Genomic DNA, 15,339 nt, shown 5'->3' with positions numbered 1-15,339 from the left:
TAGATGCTCAAGATGCAAGACAAATTTCCTCATGGACCTTACAATCTACTTTGAGTGGAGGAAAAGTAAACAAATAGTAAACAAACAAGATAATTAAAGATTGTGATATATGTTTTGAAGGATTATAAACTAATTTATGTGATAATGAGTAGTCCTAGGATTATGGGAGTTGTCTATATCAATCATAATCCAGTCAAGAAAATAGAAACTACCCTAGATCTTACCTGGAAGGAAGGAAGGAAATACATCTTGCCTGCAGAGCTAGAAAGTCAAACAGAGCATGGTGAGGAAAGTCAGCATTTAGCAACCACAGAAAACTATTACCACTCCTAGGGATAGATGGATAATGAGAAAGATAATGTTACCAGAATCCAGAAACCGGTGCTAAACGGAAGCTAAAAGCATGGGTGGGTGGCCTGATGGTTCAGAAGCTATGAATGGAGGAATAGTTAAACAGATGCTGGAATCATGTAGGAGATACAACCATTTCCGGAGTACACCTCTCTGAAGCATAGAGGTGGGGAGTAAAGAAAATACCTTCCTTCCACCTGCTCACAAATCTCTCTCAAGTGTCTCCCATTGGACAAAAGAAGTGAGACAATAAGGGACCCTAAGAAATTTAGTGTGTAGATGAAGAGTGGAGAAGGAACCTGAGACCAGACAACCCTGTGTTAATGTATGTGCCTAGAAACTCTTTCAAAAGAATAAATGTTGGGATCCCAGGGTGGCGCAGCAGTTTGGCGCCTGCCTTTGGCCCAGGGCGCGATCCTGGAGACCCGGGATCGAATCCCACGTCGGGCTCCCGGTGCATGGAGCCTGCTTCTCCCTCTGCCTGTGTCTCTGCCTCTCTCTCTCTCTCTCTCTCTGACTATCATAAATAAATAAAAGTTTTTAAAAAAAGAATAAATGTTGATCCCAGAGGCATAGAGGCTATTGAATCCAGTATTCCTTGTGTACCTACGAGCAGTTAGAGATGATATAGTGTAGTAGATAAGAGTATGAACTCTGGGGCCAGAACTGCTTGGATTCAATTATTGGCTTTGCTACTTACTTGGGAAGGTTATTAAATGTCCTGTATCTTGGTAGTTTCCTTATCTGTAAAATAGGGATAATAATAGTGCCTGCTTCATAAGATTTGATCAATTCATCCATGGGAAAAAAGCATTTACCACAGGGTCTGGCAACCAGTAAACATTCAGGACAGAATAGTAGAAATTTGGAAAAGGGGTTTCCACAATCTCCTTGCCCCATACTTCTCCTCTGAAGCCCTGTGATCTCCTAGAAGCCTATTTGGTACTTAGCCTGGCACCAGCTCTCCAGTGGACAAATGCCAAATGTTGTCCTCTTTTCAGCCATGAGTAGCTTAAGGAGAAAGACAGTCTTAGGTAAGTCCCCTGCCTACCACATTCTCTTTGAGTCCATAGTGATTCAAGGAGCTCAGAGTCAGGCTTCTGAGGGCCAGAGGCACCAGCCCAAACTGGTCCCTACCTGTGTGCAGAGATGAATGAAGAACTGAAATCAATACTGATGAGTAACCCGGGACAGTACCCAATTTCTTTACATCTTAGGTTCCCCAACCATATAATGAACACACTAATTATTATTTACCTTAATAGTGTTAAGCAATCACTTATCCATAGATCCGAGCTGGCAAATATCTTTAAGATTATCTCCTCCAACATTCTTATTTTACAAATGAGAAAATATAGCTCCTAGGAATGAAAGGGACTTCCAAAGTTATAAAGTAAGTTAGTGGCTGGGCTGGATTGAAAACTCAGACTCTTAATTCTCAAGAGTGGAATGGAATAGTGAAAAAAGGATAAAAATTACAAGTACACAACTATTATAATGCCAGTATTGAGAGCCTATGGCTAACATCTACACTATAACCCATGTTGTCTTGAAAAAAGTATTATTTAGTACATAGATCACTACCTATTCTTATTCATTAATTTATAAATTTAATAATAAATAACTAAATAAGGAAAATAAATAAATATGCCAATACAGATGATGATAAGTAATAAGTACTGTGGAAGAAAGTGAAAAGATAGCCGGGGGGGGGGGTAGAATTTAGATAAAGAAGAATTCTCCAAGGAGATGACAGTTAGTTGAGGCCTGCAGGCTTAAAGTGAGCCAGCCAAATAAAGAGGTAGGGAGAAAGTATTCTAGACACAGAAACAGAAAGTCCAAAAGTCCAAAGATTGAATGGGTTTAGTGTTCCAGGAATTAGAAGCACAATGAAGCTAAAACCTAGAGAGAAAGGGGAAAAAGTTATAGGAGACAAATTTGGCAGAAACAGGTCACATAAAGCTTTGAAAGTCACAGTAGAAAATTTTTATTTTAATCTGAGGACAACAGAAACAGAGGGGAAAGAACTGAGTGATTTTGAGCAAGAGAATAAATAGATTTGATTTAAATTTGTTGAACATAAATTGCTGTGTGGTAAACAGATTAAAGGTGAGCCAAAGGGTTGAAACTGTTGCAGTTGTAGTCATTCAGGAGAGAGATGATGCAAATGGACTGGAAGGTCAATGAAGATGACAGACAGAGGTAAACATCCTTAGGCTATATTTTAGATGTAGAAACATCAGAACTTGGTGATGGGTTGACCGTGGAGTGTGAGGGAATGGAAAGAGGAATTATAAATGACTCCAGGTTTTTCACTTAAACAACCGAGTAGATGGTGGCACCATTTGCTGATGTGGAAAGAGTGGAATATGTGCAGGTTTGAGGAGGGGAAGAAACCAAGAATTCCATTTGGGATGTATAAAGAAGTGTGAACTGTCCATTAGTCATATTAGAGGAGATTTAAGAAAGACAATTGAATATACAAACCTGGAGCTCAGAAGAGAAGATCTGCCTGGAGACATACATTTTGGAGTCATCATCATAGAAATGGTATTTAAGGTCATACAACAGGATGTGATCATCTAGGGAGAGAGTATAAACAGAAAAGGGCCCTGAAGCAAGTCTTGAGGCTCTCCAACAATTAGACTAAAGTTGAATAGAAAAAGAAGGGTAAAAATGGAGATCAAGAGGTGGTGGTGAGGTAGAAAACCAGGAGAAATCACATTCAGGTGAAAAAAGTTTTGAGGAATGGAACTGAGAAGTTGAATGGATAATGACAGATACGTCCATTGTATAGGAGACATGGTTGCCATTGATAGCTTTAACAAGAGTAACTTCATCAGAACAAGGGTAACAGAAGTCATTCTGTAGTACTTGAAGAGTGAATGGGGGCGGGGAAGTGAATGAAGGTAAAGTGGAGACAAGTATAGAAAACTCTTTGAGAAGTTTTGCTCTGAAGGGAATAAGAGGAATAGGGTAATATCTGAATGGGTATATGAGATCAAGGAAGCAATTTTTTTCTTTTAACAGGAAGTTAGGAGCATGCCTATATGATTATGGGAATGAGAAGGAGCTGACAATATAAGACCTCACTATTTGAAGGATGTTCTACAGATCTACAGCATCATCATCACCTGGGCACTTGTTATAAACGCAGAACCTCAGGCCCCATCTCAGACCTATTGAATCTGCATTTTAACTAGATCCTCCAGTGATCTGCAAGTACATCAAAGTCTGAGAAGCATTGGGTGTAGCAAAGAGAATGCTTGCAGGAGCAAAGTCCTTGAGAAGGTGGGAAGGGATGGGGTCCAGAGCATAAGAGAAAATATTTGCCCTTGACAGAAACAGGGCTACCTCCTACACTCTAGCAGGAAGGAAGAACAGAGAAAGTGAGTGAGAGTACAAATGCCAGTGGGCCTATGGATTTAGTGAATGAAAGAGGAGGGAACTTGCCTAAAGTGTTATCAGTTTCTTCAATAAAGAGACAAAGTTGAGAGAGGAATATGGAAGGAGTCATTGCAAGTTATAAGAGAGAGGAACAGGTATGAAATAGTCCTCTCAGACCAGTGTTTCTCAACCTTGGCTGCACACTTGAATCACCAGGAGAGCTTTGAAAAATCATTGCTGTCTAAATCCCACCTTCAAGGGACACTTGGTTCAATGGCTGAGCATCTGCCTTTGGCTTAGGTTGTGATCCCGGGGTCCTGAGATCGAGTCCCACATCAGGCTGCCCACAGGGAGCCTGCTTTGCCTCTGCCGTGTCTCTGCCTCTCTCTGCATGTCTCCCATGAATAAATAAATAAATAATTTAAAATAAATAAATAGGGCAGCCCTGGTGGCTCAGCGGTTTAGCGCCACCTTCAGCCCAGGGTGTGATCCTGGAGACTTGGGATCGAGTCCCACATCAGGCTCCCTGCATGGGGCCTGCTTCTCCCTCTGCCTGTGTCTCTGTCTCTATCTCTTTCTCTGTGTCTCTCGTGAATAAATAAATAAAATCTTTTTAAAAATAAACAAATAAGTAAATAAATCCCACCTTCAAGAATTATGATTTAATAAGAGTGAGGTATTGCCTGTGCATCAAGATTTTATAAGATCCTTAGATAATCCTAAATATGCAACTAGGGTTGAGAGCCACTGTCTTAGAGAGAATGGAAAAGCAAACATGTTAGTGACATACAGTAGGGTTTGGAGGAAGTGTTGAGTGCCCAAGGCTTGTGGCAAAGCAAAATCAATCAGCCCAAGATGTGAGACTTTTATCATGCCCATTCTGCTGCTCAAGCACAGGCATAAAGAAGGTAGGTAGTTGGGTGGAATCTAGGGGAGATTTTCCAGAAAAATAAAATGAGAAAATAAATGGACAATAGAGTTGCAAATATTTTCAAGGAAGTGATATTAATGGACCAAGGGATCTAAGCTGGACAGAGAAGAAAAGATTACAGGAAGAGATATGATTAGTAATAATCTCGGCTTAATGGAACAGTGGGATTAATGATAGATCTTTATGGTATAGAAGAATTGTTGGAATAGAGGTAACAGAGTAAGTAAGCTCGAAGAACAGAGCAGTGATCAGAGAAGAGATTCCTGAAATCAAGATTCTGGAGGAAATCCAGTTATTCATACACTATGACATGATCCAGGGTATTACTACAGGATTTTTCTGACTGTACTGAGGTAAAGAAACAGGTTGTTGAAAGCAAGGCCAGGGTTGAATAGGCCATCTAATAGGGAGTGTTGAGGTTAGAGAGACAAAAGAAAGATGAAGACAGTGATGATCCAGGAGCTAAAGTTTTCAATGAGTGAGGAAGAATGTCCAGAAAGACAATCTGTCAGCCGAGAGTTATGTGTAAAATACCTTTATCTGATACATCATTTGCAAATAAGATGAATGGATAAAGAAGATGTGGTTTATGTATACAATGGAATATTACTCAGCCATTAGAAATGACAAATACCCACCATTTGCTTCAACGTGGATGGAACTGGAGGGTATTATGCTGAGTGAAGTAAGTCAATCGGAGAAGGACAAACATTATATGTTCTCATTCATTTGGGGAATATAAATAATAGTGAAAGGGAATATAAGGGAAGGGCAAGAAATGGGTAGGAAATATCAGAAAGGGAGACAGAACATAAAGACTCCTAACTCTGGGAAATGAACTAGGGGTGGTGGAAGGGGAGGAGGGCGGGGGGTGGGGGTGAATGGGTGATGGGCACTGAGGGGGGCACTTGATGGGATGAGCACTGGGTGTTATTCTGTATGTTGGCAAATTGAACACCAATAAAAAGTAAATTTATTATTTAAAAAAGGAAAAAAAATAAAATACCTGCTATTTACCAAGTTCTTTCTAGGTACTGGGAACACAGTAGTGAATAAGATAGACTAAGTCTCTTTCCTCAAGGAACTTATATTCTAATGAAGGGATTTAGACATTGAATCCAAAACCAATAAATAATTTTAGGTATTGAATAGCTACAAAAATAATAAATAAGATGATATAATAGAAAGTAACTGAGGAAGAAAGACACTGTTTGGGGAGCCTGAGTGTCTCAGTAGTTGAGCATCTGCCATTGGCTCAGGTAGTGATCCAGGGGTCCTGGAATCAAGCCCCTCATCAGGATCCCCGCAGGGAGCCTGCTTCTCCCTCTGCCCATGTATCTACCTCTCTCTGTGTCTCTCATGAATAAATAAATAAATCTTTTTTTTTTTTAAAAAAAAAAGACACTGTTTTACCCAAATAGCCAAGGAAGGCCTCTCTTAGGAAGTGACATCTGAGTTAATACCAGAATGATGGGAAGAAATCAGTGATGTAAAAAATCTACGGTAGGAGCATTCCAGACATGAAGGAGTGACAAATGCAAAGGTTCAGAGATGACAATAAGACTGATAACGTGCAAGGAACAAAATAAGGTCAGCATGGCAGAATGTGGTGGAGGATAATATAGTGGTGGTAGATGATGTCAGAGAGGCAGGCAGGGCCAGAATGTCAGGAGATGGAAGCAAAAAGAAGAGATATAGTGGGTGGCAGAGGCAGATGACATGTGCTTCCAAGAAGCTGGGAGTTGTGAAGGCAGGAGATAAAGAAATGGGAAACATGATAGATGTCATCCCAAATAAGCTAACACAGGAAAGAATTCAAAGCACGATGTTAGTGTAATAGTAAAAGTATGTATAGATTAAATGCAATCTATTTTAGACTTTGAAAAGTAAAATCTGGCTGGATGAATTCTTAAGATCATCTATCCCTTAGCTACTACTCAAAATTTGGGCCTCAGACCAATAGCAGTAGCATCACCTGGGAACTTATTAGAAAGGCAGAATCCAAGGCCCACCTCAGACCTACTAACTAGCATTAGTATTTTCACAAAATTCCCAATGATTTACATGCGCATTAAATTGTAAGAAGCCCAGCTCTAGACCAAACTAATGTCACTATGTTGGAGTCATTGAGATAAGTTTCTTTGCCCAAAAAAGAATAAGAAACATCTTCATCTGTAGAAGATTAATAGTCGGAGATGTTGAGGACAGTCAGGGTTCCTAATTTGGGGAAAAAGGTTTGCTGGGCATATGGACTCCCATTTTCTCTGTGAGGATATTAGTTAAGACAGTCATTCACCTGGGAATACAATTTCTTATCCCTAGATTTCCCAAGCAGCTATCTGACCTTGTAGACCCAGGCCAGAGAAAAGACTCAATAGACCCTACAGGCATTTGAAGCAAGCTCCAAGCAGCTCAGGGGAATACAGGGAGGAGGTAGCTATACTTGTCTTTCTTCAGGCCTCAACAGGCAAAGTGTGGAAACAGGGTGAGATGCTGCTTAGTGGCCTGCTACAGAAAGTACCACTTGGAATGCAGAAGGCCTTGGCCCAACAACTTCCCTGCAGGGCCACTTCAGCTTGATCATAGGGACCAGACAGTGAAAATCATATTCCCTCTACTATGATTAGGGACCCATTAGTTATTCTTTTCCTTTAAGCTCTCCATGGGTTCTTTTCTCTCAAGTTAGTATAAATGACTTCAAGTTCACCTCACCCATCCCTTTTCCTAGCAGTCACCCCTTTCCTCTTTAGCTTTCTCTTCTCTTTCTCCCATGCCATGCCTTCAGCCTCAAAGGACTTCCTGTCTATCCAAGGAATTTGCTTTTCAGTCCACTACTTATTTTCAGTACAAAGGCAGGAGCTGAAATAACTTCATAAGGAGTTTCAATTAGATGAGCAGATTTAACCTACATCTGGTTTGAGGTGTTACTTAAAACACTTGGGCAGATTTCAGGACCTGCAGAACTTACAAACAATATATATCTGCCTAATGATTCTTGGGCAAGCCAAATTCACTTGTTAATGGTCCAGTTTTATCAAATGATGAGCTTCCCATCATTGAAGTCATCCAAGTCTGGAAGAGTACCTACTAGAGATGCTATAGAGTAAATCCTCCATCGATGGAAGGCTGTGCTAGAGAACCATGCAAAGAAGTCAGTGAGCCAAGATGAGAAGAGCACTGGATTGGAATTCTGGTGACTGCTAAATTGCTGTGTGACCTTGAACGGGACACTCCGTCTCTTCATCTGTCAAATGGTCTTGTCAGAGTTTCTCAATGCTTTTTGACCTGTGCTTCTATAGAATGTAGGGAAGGTCCTTCAGAGGCTACTCCTTGCCTTATAGGGCATAGGGAAGGCTGAGTGGGAAGATCTTTGGGCCCCACTTCAACCAGAGTGGTTTTCTTTTCATATGCTTAATACATTAGGCTTTCAGGTAAGATTGTGATTACATAAACAGTCTCTGCTGCTAAAAACAAACAAGCCTAGACTACATCAGAGGCTGTAAACAGAAAATCTGGCTAACAGTCCATCATGGTGTTTTAATTTTGTTGGATGTTAAACTAATATTATATTATATTATTTTATATATAATTTTAATAAGGATAGTTCATATAATAATCTAGAATTCCAGCTTTTTTTATTTTTTTAAAGATTTTGTTTATTATTTATTTATTTATTCATGAGAGACATAGAGATAGAGAGAGAGAGGCAGAGACACAGGCAGAGGGAGAAGTAGGCTCCATGCAGGAAGCCCGACTCAATCCTGGGTCTCCAGGATCACGCCCTGGGCTGAACGTGGCGCTAAACCACTGAGCCACCGGGGATGCCCAGAATTCCAGCTTCTTTAAAAACATCAGAAGATCCGGTAGCCCTGGGCTAGTATTCCTACCTTGTAACAATTAGTTGGAGCTGGATGACAGCTGCCTCCTTTTAGAGCCAGAGTCCCTGCTTACAGACCCCTGCCTTGCCTCTGCTGATGTCTGAGTGGTGATCTTTGCCCTCCAGGGCTCTGTGAACTTCAGCTTCTTTACCCCTCCTAGCAAACCTAGAATGGGTTGCTCCAGGAATGGCAGTGCCAGGAATGCAGAACAGGGCTTTTCAAACTTTAATTTTCACAGATGTTCTTGTTAAAATGAAGATTCTGATTCAATAAGTCTAGGGTGGGTCCTGAAATTCTGCATTTCTAAAAAAAACTCCCAGGTGATATGCTGTTGGTCCTTGGATCACAATTACAGAAGTAAGAAGATAGTAGAAAGAGCAAGAAGTGGAGAAGCAAGAGCCATACCTTTAGCCCTAGCTCTCAATGACTTTCATTAACTACATTGGGAAAACTGTTAAACCTCTGTTCCACAGGCCTAGTAAATCATTCTCCAGGGAGATGGTAAAAACAAACAAACAAACAAACAAAAGGAGATTCTTCTGGCCAGAGGAGTGATTGACAAGAAAAGCATTAAAAAGAAATCTGGCAAGGTATCTGTTTAATGTTACGTGAGGTTACTTTTAGGGGATTTGCCCTCACCAACCTGGGATGGCTAAAGTCACCTTTCAGGTTCCAAGTGCTGAGTCCTGAACTCCAAGGGAAATTTGTTTTGTTGTTGAAGACCCTGAGGAGGGTCAGGGAGAGAAGGGAAAAGAGAAGGAGGGAGATGATAAAGGAAAAAATGAAAAAAAGGAAGTTGAAGAGGAAGATGAGAAGAAATGGAAGAGAAAGAGTCAAATATAGAGGAGGAAGAGATGGAGGGGGAAAAGGAGGAAGAGGAAGATGGTGGATGAAGAGGAAGATGGTGGATGAAGAGGAAGATGGAATCAGGTGGAGGGGGGAAGGGAGAGGAGCAAAGGGGAAGAGGTGAACATAAAGGATCAAGTCTGAGGATTTTCCTGAAAAGGCTCTTTCTTTGTTAGAAATATCCATCCTCATTCACCAACCCCTCCTCACAGGAGGACATCCTCACAGCAGGAACCTGAGCTCCTTTTCCAGCTTTAAAATTCTATGATCTTCTGAAATGCTATAGCAACAAAATGAGCTGGCTCCATTCAGCCTGGCCTCCTGGCTTGCCTATGATGAACTGTCTTCTCTTCCTTATCTGTTGCATAGTAGTACCACCCACCCATTCCCATGCTCCCTCTACAAGGTATAGATGAATTCCCAGAATTCATTAGGCTGCCATGGAAGCCCTGAGGTGAAGGGCAAACCAGGAAGGAGAAAAGACATCACCTCTACACACATACATATAATTAGTTGCCAACTACTGTTGCCTCTACCCCAATGTCATTTCTTCTGTGTGCCCCCTCCTCTACCTCTAACCACTACTCCAAGTCAGGCTCTCATTTATGTCTCTCCTGGACCATTATATCAGCCTGCTAGGGGTCTACCTACCTCCATTTTTGCTGCTATCCAATTCATTCTCACACTGCTTCCAGTTAGAACTTTAAAGCATTGCTTGGTCCTCCTCTGATGAAACACTTTTTTTAATGTATATGTTTTATTGGAGTTCAATTTGCCAACATATAGTATAATGCCCAATGCTCATCCGCTCAAGGGCCCCCCTCAATGCCTGTCACTCAGTCACCCCATCCCCCTGCCCAGCTCCCCTTCCACTACTCTTTGTTCGATTCCCAAAGTGAGAAGTCTCTCATGTCTTATCATCCTATCTGCTTTTTCCCACTCATTTTCTCTCCTTTCCCCTATAATCCCTTTCACTATTGTTTTATATTCCCTGTATGAGTGAAATCACATGATGGTCTTTCTAAAATTGACTTATTCACTCAGCATAATCTCCTCCAGTTCCATCCACTTCGAAGTAATTGGTGGGTATTCGTCGTTTCTAATGGCTGAGTAATATTCCATTGTATATATACACCATATCTTCTTAATCCATTCATCTTTCCATGGACATGGAAGTTCCTTCCATAGTTTGCCTATTATGGACAAGGCTGCTATAAATATTGGGGTGCAGGAGTCCTGGTGTTTTACTACATCTGTATCTTTGGGATAAATCCCCAAGAGCACAATTGCTGGGTTGTAGGGTAGCTCTATTTTAACACTCTGAGGAACCTCCACACAGTTTTCCAGAGTGGCTGCACCAGTTCACACTCCCACCAACAGTGCAGGAGGGTTCCCCTATGCTGTGCAGAGGCTTTTTATCTTGATGAAGTGCCAATAATTCATTTTTGCTTTTGTTTCCCTTACCTTCATAGATGTATCTTACAAGAAGCTGCTATGGCCAAGTTCAAAAAGGCTGTTGCCTCTGTTCTCCTCTAGGATTTTGATGGATTCTTGTCTCACATTTAGATCTTTCATCCATTTTGAGTTTATCTTTGTGTATGGTGTAAGAGAATGGTCTAGTTTCATTGTGCATAGAGATGTACAATTTTCCAGCACCATTTATCGAGTGAGACTGTCCTTTGTCCAGTAGATAGTCTTCCCTGTTTTATCGAATATTAGTCAACCATAGAGTTTAGGGCCCATTTGTAACTTCTCTATTCTGCTGCATTGATCTATGTGTCTGGTTTTGGGCCAGTACCACACTGTCTTGATGGTGACAGCTTTGTAGTACAACTTGAAATCCGACATTGTGATGCCCTGAACTCTGGTTTTCTTTTTCAATACCCCCCTGGCTATTCGAAGTCTTTTCTGATTCCACACAAATCTTAAGATTGCTTGTTCCAACTCTCTGATGAAAGTTCATGGTATTTTGATAGGGATTGTACTGAACGTGCAAATTGCCTTGGGTAGCATAGACATTTTCACAATATTAATTCTTCCAATCCATGAGCATGGAATATTTTTTCATCTCTTTGTGTCTTCCTCCATTTCTTTCAAAAGTGTTCTGCAGTTTTTAGGGTATAGATCCTTTATCTCTTTGGTTAGGTTTATTCCTAGGTATCTTATGCTTTTGGGTGCAATTGTAAATGGGATTGATTCCTTAATTTCTCTTTCTTCAATCTCATTGTTAGTGTATAGAAATGCCACTGATTTCTGGGCATTGAATTTGTGTCCTGCCACGCTACCAAATTGCTGTATGAGTTCTAGCAATCTTGGGGTGGAGTCATTTGGGTTTTCTATGGACAGTCTCATGTCATCTGCGAAGACGGAAAGTTTGACTTCTTCTTTGCTAATTTGAAATCCTTTTATTTCTTTTTGTTGCCTGATTGCTGAGGCTAGGACTCCTACTACAATGTTGAATAGCAGTGGTGAGAGTGGATATCCCTGTCTTATTCCTGATCTTAGGGGATTTACATTTTTTTTAAATTCCCCTGGCTATTCAGGATCTTTTCTGATTCCACACATCTTAAAATAATTTGTTCTAACTTTCTGAAGAAAGTCCATAGTATTTTGATAGGGATTGCAATAAACGTGTAAATTGCCCTGGGTAACACTGACATTTTCACAATATTAATTCTGCCAATCCATGAGCATGGAATATTTTTCCATCTCTTTGTGTCTTCCTCAATTTCTTTCAGAAGTGTTCTATCGTTTTTAGGATATAGATCCTTTACCTCTTTGGTTAGGTTTATTCCCAGGTATCTTATGCATTTGGGTGCAATCGTAAATAGGATTGACTCCTTAATTTCTCTTTCTTCAGTTGCATTGTTAGTGTATAGAAATGACAGTCACATTGTTAGTGTATAGAAATGACTTCTGGGCATTGATTTTGTATCCTGCCACACTGCCAAATTGCTGTATGAGTTCTAGCAATCTTGGGGTGGAGGCTTTTGGGTTTTCTATGTAGAGTATCATATCATCGGTGAAGAGGGAGAGTTTGACTTCTTCTTTGCCCATTTGAATGCCTTTAATGTCTTTTTGTAGTCTGATTGATGAGGCTAGGACTTCCAGTACTATATTGAATAGCTGTGGTGAGAGTGGACATCCCTGTCTTGTTCCTGATCTTAGGGGAAAGGCTCCCAGTGTTTCCCCATTGAGAATGATATTTGCTTTGGGCTTTTCATAGATGGCTTTTAAGACGCTGAGGAATGCCCCCTCTATCCCTACACTTTGAAGAGTTTTGATCAGGAATGGATGCTGTCTTTTGTCAAATGCTTTCTCTGCATCTATTGAGAGGATCATATGGTTCTTGTTTTTTCTCTTGTTGATATGACCTATGACATTGATTGCATTATGAGTGTTGAACCAGTCTTAAATCCCAGGGATAAATCACACTTGGTCATGGTGAATAATCCTCTTAATGTACTATCGGATCCTATCTTGTCGAGAATTTTTGCATCCATATTCATCAGGGAGATTGGTCTATAATTCTCCTTTTTGGTGGGGTCTTTGTCTGGTTTTAGAATTAAGGTGATGCTGGGCTCATGAAACGAGTTTGGAAGTATTCCATTCCTTTCTTACTTTAGGAACAGCTTTAGTAGAATAGGTATGGTTTCTTCTTTAAACGTTTGATAGAATTCCCCTGGGAAGCCATCTGGCCCTGGACTTTTGTGCCTTTGGAGGTTTTTGATGACTGCTTCAATTTCCTCCCTGGTTATTTGCCTGTTCAAGTTTTCTATTTCTTCCTGTGCCAGGTTTAGTAATTTGTGGTTTTCCAGAAATGCATCCATTTCTTCTAGATTACCTAATTTATTAGCATATAGCTGATTATAATACTTTTTAAAAATCGTTTGTATTTCCTTGGGATTGGTTGTGGTCTCTCCTCGTTCCTTCATCATTGTATTAATTTGAGTGTTTTCTCTTTTCTTTCAATAAAGAAGGCATTAGCCTTCTTATTAATTCTTTCAAAGATCAAACTTCTGGTTTTGTTGATCTGTACTACACTTCTGGTCTCTGTTTCTATGAGTTCTGCTCCAATGTTTACTATCGTACTTCTGCCTGGTGTAGGGTTTTTTTTTAATCTTTCTTTTTTAATAATAAATTTATCTTTTATTGTTGTTCAATTTACCAACATACAGAATAACACCCAGTGCTCATCCAGTCAAGTGCACCCCTCAGTGCCCCTCACCCATTCACCCCCAACCCCCGCCCTCCTCCCCTTCCACCACCCCTAGTTCATTTCCCAAGGTTAGGAGTCTTTATGTTCTGTCTCCCTTTCTGATATTTCCCACACATCTCTTCTCCCTTCCCTTATATTCTCTTTCACTATTATTTATATTCCCCAAATGAATGAGAACATATAATGTTTGTCCTTCTCTGACTGACTTACTTCACTCAGCATAATGCCCTCAAGTTCCATCCACGTTGAAGAAAATGGTGGGTATTTGTCATTTCTAATGGCTGAGTAATATTCCATTGTATACATAAACCACATCTTCTTTATCCATTCATCTTTCGATGGATACCGAGGCTCCTTCCACAGTTTGGCTATTGTCGACATTGCTGCTAGAAACATCAGGGTGCAGGTGTCCCGGTGTTTCATTCCATCTGTACCTTTGGGGTAAATCCCCAACAGCACAATTGCTGGATCGTACAGCAGGTCTATTTTTAACTCTTTGAGGAACCTCCACACAGTTTTCCAGAGTTGCTGCACCAGTTCACATTCCCACCAACAGTGTAAGAGGGTTCCCTTTTCTCCACATCCTCTCCAACATTTGTGGTTTCCTGCCTTCTTAATTTTCCCCATTCTCACTGGTGTGAGGTGGTATCTCATTGTGGTTTTGATTTGTATTTCCCTGATGGCAAAGGATGCACAGCATTTTCTCATGTGTAGGTTGGCCATGTCTATGTCTTCCTCTGTGAGATTTCTGTTCATGTCTTTTGCCCATTTCATGATTGGATTGTTTGTTTCTTTGGTGTTGAGTTTAATAAGTTCTTTATAGATCTTGGATACTGGCCCTTTATCTGATATGTCATTTGCAAATATCTTCTCCCATTCTGTAGGTTGTCTTTTAGTTTTGTTGACTGTATCTTTTGCTGTGCAAAAGCTTCTTAATCTAGATGAAGTCCCAATAGTTCATTTTTGCTTTTGTTTCTTTTGCCTTCGTGGATGTATCTTGAAAAAAGTTACTATGGCCAAGTTCAAAAAGGATGTTGACTGTGTTCTCCTCTAGGATTTTGATGGAATCTTGTATCACATTTAGATCTTTCAGCCATTTTAAGTTTATCATTGTGTATGGTGCAAGAGAGTGGTCTAGTTTCATTCTTCTGCATGTGGATGTCCAATTTTCCCAGCACCATTTATTGAAGGGACTGTCTTTCTTCCAATGGATAGTCTTTCCTCCTTTATCGAATATCAGTTGACCATAAAGTACAGGGTCCACTTCTGGATTCTCTATTCTGTTCCATTGATCTATGTGTCTGTTTTTTGTGCCAGTACCACACTGTCTTGATGACCACAGCTTTGTAGTACAACCTGAAATTTGGCATTGTGATGCCCCCAGATATGGTTTTCTTTTTTTTTTTTTTTTTTTTTTTTTTTTTTATTTTTTTTTTTTTATTTTTTTTTTTATTGGTGTTCAATTTACTAACATACAGAATAACACCCAGTGCCCGTCACCCATTCACTCCCACCCCCCGCCCTCCTCCCCTTCTACCACCCCTAGTTCGTTTCCCAGAGTTAGCAGTCTTTATGTTCTGTCTCCCTTTCTGATATTTCCCACACATTTCTTCTCCCTTCCCTTATTTTCCCTTTCACTATTATTTATATTCCCCAAATGAATGAGAACATATAATGTTTGTCCTTCTCCGACTGACTTACTTCACTCAGCATAATACCCTCCAGTT

Source organism: Canis lupus, chromosome X (genome assembly GCF_048164855.1).
Source record: "Canis lupus baileyi chromosome X, mCanLup2.hap1, whole genome shotgun sequence".
NCBI lineage: Eukaryota > Metazoa > Chordata > Mammalia > Carnivora > Canidae > Canis > Canis lupus.
This window is presented reverse-complemented; position numbering follows the sequence as displayed.